Below are 4,652 nucleotides of genomic sequence, written 5' to 3' on the forward strand. Positions count from 1 at the left end.
AGCCATGAATAGTTTCCCTAATGCCATTCTAATTGACATTTACATAGAAAACGAATTTCGACCGGGGACTGTATGTGTCATCTTCTCATACCTTGAACTGTTTTATGCAGAGGAATTATCATCACAAAATGATTATGCATAAGTGATGTGTCTCTCATTTCCACACTCATGCACATGAGCGCAAACACACACACTCCCACACACACACAGACAGACAGACAGACACACACACACACACACACACACACATACTCATGCACATGCGCGCAAACACACACACACACACACACACATATATTTATACATTTTACGTTTTTTTTTTCTTTTCTTTTTCTATATAAATAAAATATTGCCAGGATCAATCGAAGCAAATAAAACGCACAGATATTAATCTATCATTTTATATTTTATTCTCGAACTTCATTCAGTGTAACCTTCACAGACCCGCGTGCAGGAGGTGGAGAAGGGGGAGGAGGAAGAGAGGGAGGAGGAGGAGGAGGAGGAGGAGAGGGAAGAGGAGGAGTAGGAGAAGGAGGAGATGGAGGACAGGGAAGTGGAGGAGGAGAAAGGGGAAGAGGAGATATGGAGGAAAAGGAGAGGCAGGAGGAGGAGGAGGAGGAGAGGAAGAAGAGGAGAATATGAAGAAAGGAAAACAAATAGACAAAAAGAAAGAAGAGGAGAAAATTGGGGAAAAACAAGAGACAAATAGAACTTCGGAAAAAAATAAAGAAACAGAAAAAAAGAGAAGAAAGAACACAAGAAATCTGTAAGAGGCATCAGTATTTGCAAATAAAGATGGGATTTAGACATAAAGATAATGAGAAAAAAAGAAAGAAAGAAAGAAAAAAAGAAAGACAGATAAAGACAAAATACCAACAAAGACAGAAATAGCGAAGAAGAATAAAGGAGAAAGAAAGATGAAGAAGTGAAGTAGAAAGAATAAAGCCAATAACAGCAAAAATTTACTCATAATGCTAGCTTGACCTTTGGATGTGGTGTTCTGTGGATGTACAAATTTAATAAATAGTTTCTTGTGCTATATCTGTTTGCTGTTATCAATATCTTTGTTATTATCATTGATGCTGTTACCATCATCCCTACTATTATTGTTATTACTATTTTTATCATTATCATTTTCATCATCATTATTAACCTCATCATCACTCTTATCATCATAATTATCATTTTCATTATTACCGTTGTTATTGTTATCATTATTATTATCGTCATCATTATTATCATTATTATTGTTATCATTACCATTGTTATCATCAGTATCATTCTTATCATTATTGTTATCATTATTATTATCATTATCAATAATATTGTTATCATGATCATTATTATTATCATTGTTATCATTATCATTACTATTATCACTTTCATCAATAGCCTCATTGATATTAACCTTATCAATGGTGTTGTCATCTTTTGTTCCTGTGATTAATCTCATTGTGATTATTATTGTTATCACAATTATTGTCATTGATATTATCAATATAGTCATCATTATTATTGTTAGCATTATTATTATAGATATTATTATATTTTGTTGTTTCTATCATCATTATTACTATTCTCATCATTATCATTATCACTCACATAATTATTGTTGGTATAATCATCATCCCTTTCATTATTACTAACATTATTACTACAACCTTTAAAAGTATAATTCATCTATTGCTTTAGTCATCATTAATATAAATCTTATTATCTTCGTTATTGCTTTCATCATTATCTGCATCGTCATTACCAATACCATTAACACTACTCTCATCATTATTGTTATTATTGCTGTAAACTTCGGTATCATTTGGAAATGATCCTCTTATCATTATTATTACTATCACCATTACCATTTTATCCTCATCGTAAGTACCATCATCATCCCATTAGTTAATATCTACCTTATCCTGACAATAGCAAACATCAGAACATAATTTTTCCAAAAGTCACAGTTAGCATTACAACAAGCAAAGGACTTACATTAATGATACTTCTCCTTTATGCAAATAGAATACAAAGACATATTCTCTAACGTTAAAAAAAACAAAAACAAAATGTGAAGAGCATGTTATGAACGAAGAATATGTTGAGAAAAATCACAAAGAAATTAATCCTGCCTACAAATATTGCGTCACATATTGTACAATATCGACACGTGGTAATAATAAAATGCTTAATACATGCATTCATAATTATCAGATCCTCATTTCGGATGATTTTTGATGGAAACATACGTCATAATTCAGATCATCTCTTCATTCTTTCGAAGCCACAAACCTGAGAACATTTTTTAATTTCCTCCAATAATACTAATTACACAACATAAAATGTGTCGCGTCTATAACTGACATACACAGTCGCACAGTATTATTAAAAGTTACTTTTTTTTTTAAAGTCTGTGATGCTGATACAATAATGGTTGCAGACAATCTCTGCAAAGGCACATGTGCGTCATCACACACACACACACACATCACATCGCACAAGAAAAAATCAATGCAGCAAATACAACCTCGTCAAATTAGGCATATGCTGATACCTACTTTGGAAAAATAAAAAATCGAAGCCTTTAAGCCTATAGTGACTGGCCAGGAGAGTGTTAATTAAGTCTGGCAGTGTGGATATTTCTCTTTCTTTTTTATTCGTCTTGTTTCAGTGTGAGGTATTCCCTACTGGCTTTATCCCCTTTTATCTAAGGGTTCATCGACTTCAGAAAAAGAAACTGAATTTCACTGTGATAACTGAACTAAAAAGATAAAGAAGCAAAAAATAATAAATAAATGCATACAGAAAGAAAGTAGATGAATATAGATAATGGATGAAATAATGCACAAAATATACAAACAAAAGAAGAGGAAGAAAAAAGGAAAATGAGTGAGAAGAAAAAGGAAAACGAAATAAAAACAGCAACAAAAATATATAAACTTATAAAGGCCATTTGCAATAAGAATATCCCTACTGAAAATTAGAACAATAATAGCAATGATAATAACAATAACAATGAAAACAACAATAATAACAAGAGAAATAGCAATAAAATAATAGTAATGATGGTAATAATTAGAATAGTAATGATGATAATAACAATAATAGTAATGATAATAATAATGATAGTCATAATGAAAATAATTATAATAGTAAGGATAATAACAATAACAATGATAATACAAAATAACTTTAAACAAGCAAGATGAAGAAGCTAAGGAAGAGAGAGAAGCATTTCAAAATTCTTCCTTTACGGAGTTCCCAAAAGGCTTTGCTTTAAACACCAAGGCAATTTAGCTTAAGGTTATCGGTGCCAAGAAAAGGGATTATCCGAGAATGAAATATGACTTGTGATATTATCAGCTCGACTTCCATTCTCTTGCATTTTTGTTTCAGTTTCTTCTTCCTGTTATTAACTTGATATGAGTTTTGTGTTTTTTGTGTGTTTTTTTTTTTATGTCACTGTTGTTATTGTATTTCTTAGCATTATTATTATATATGTTATAATTATCATTATTATCATCAATTTAATTAGTGGTATCAATATCATAATTGTTGATTTTGTTATTGTTATTGTTGTTACTATCATCATTACTATCAATATCATGATTATCATTATTATCATTACTATTAATATTCTGATTATTAGAATTCTCATTATTATCATCATTATCATTATCATAGTTCTTGTTAGTATCATCTATCATCATTATAATTACCATTGCCATTATCATCGTTATCATTTTTTATCATTATTACTATCCCTGTCATCATCATTACTATCAATGTTTTGCTAATAAAATATACTTCTCTGACAAGTGATCGATTGGTAAGCAAGTAATATGATACAATATAGTTACCAAACTGCTACATATAAAAGAAGAAAAAAAAACTAAACCAAACGAAAACATTCTGGACAAGAAAAAACAAAATCAAAGGAAAGAAAAAAAATCCTTGATCTAAGTTCGAACTAATATTGTTGAAGGATAAAAGGTAAACACACACAAAATAAAGACAAAAACCTAAGGTACCTATTCTGAAGTGACGACTTTTACCTCCATCTCCGGAAGGGACAAGATTTTATTATCATTATTTTTTTTTACAAACGTTAAATGTATATCCACACAGTACACCGATGATGAGTATGTATACACAAGGGGAGCCTAACTCATGCAGGAGATGCATGAGTCGCACCAGACGTTCACTGCCCACGGTTCTATTCCCTATTTAAGCCTATTACTAAAATATACAGCAAAGGTGCTTAGATAAATGGATATAACACATGATTATGCTTCTTTCATAAAGTGTAAGTGCACTTACATTCCACGAGTATTGATTGAAATATTTAATTTCTTTTTGTTTCCGTCGATTTCTGGCAGATTTGATATAGTAGGTGTGGTTCTGGTCCTTATCAAGCATTCACTATAGACATTGATATAGATTTTTTGATGACACTCTTTTTTTCTAATATCTCTTTGCAGGGGATAAGGTTGAGTAATAAAATAACTGCATTTTCCATCTTGCTTGTGTCTGCACTGCTCCCTGCAGTTTGATCTGCGATACTAATAGGCTTATATGTGATGAAGAAAAAACACCAAACACTTTCTCTGAAATCAAGCCACTGAGGTAAGATACCGTATGTCATTCTCTTATTCTTA

The 4,652-nt window shown here is 31.0% G+C and overlaps 1 protein-coding gene across 1 annotated transcript in view; it reads right to left on the reverse strand.

Moving 5' to 3' along the window:
* Positions 1-387: 387 nt before the first annotated feature.
* LOC122251655 (CCN family member 2) overlaps positions 388-4,652 on the reverse strand; it is a 114,767-nt gene continuing 110,502 nt past the window's right edge. The window contains exon 8 of the mRNA XM_043013719.2: positions 388-4,652. This exon is cut by the window's right edge and continues 807 nt beyond it. The gene's annotated coding sequence lies outside the window, so the exon portion shown is untranslated.

Source organism: Penaeus japonicus, unplaced genomic scaffold (assembly GCF_977035675.1).
Source record: "Penaeus japonicus unplaced genomic scaffold, GWHDUDI00000001_assembly GWHDUDI00000001, whole genome shotgun sequence".
NCBI lineage: Eukaryota > Metazoa > Arthropoda > Malacostraca > Decapoda > Penaeidae > Penaeus > Penaeus japonicus.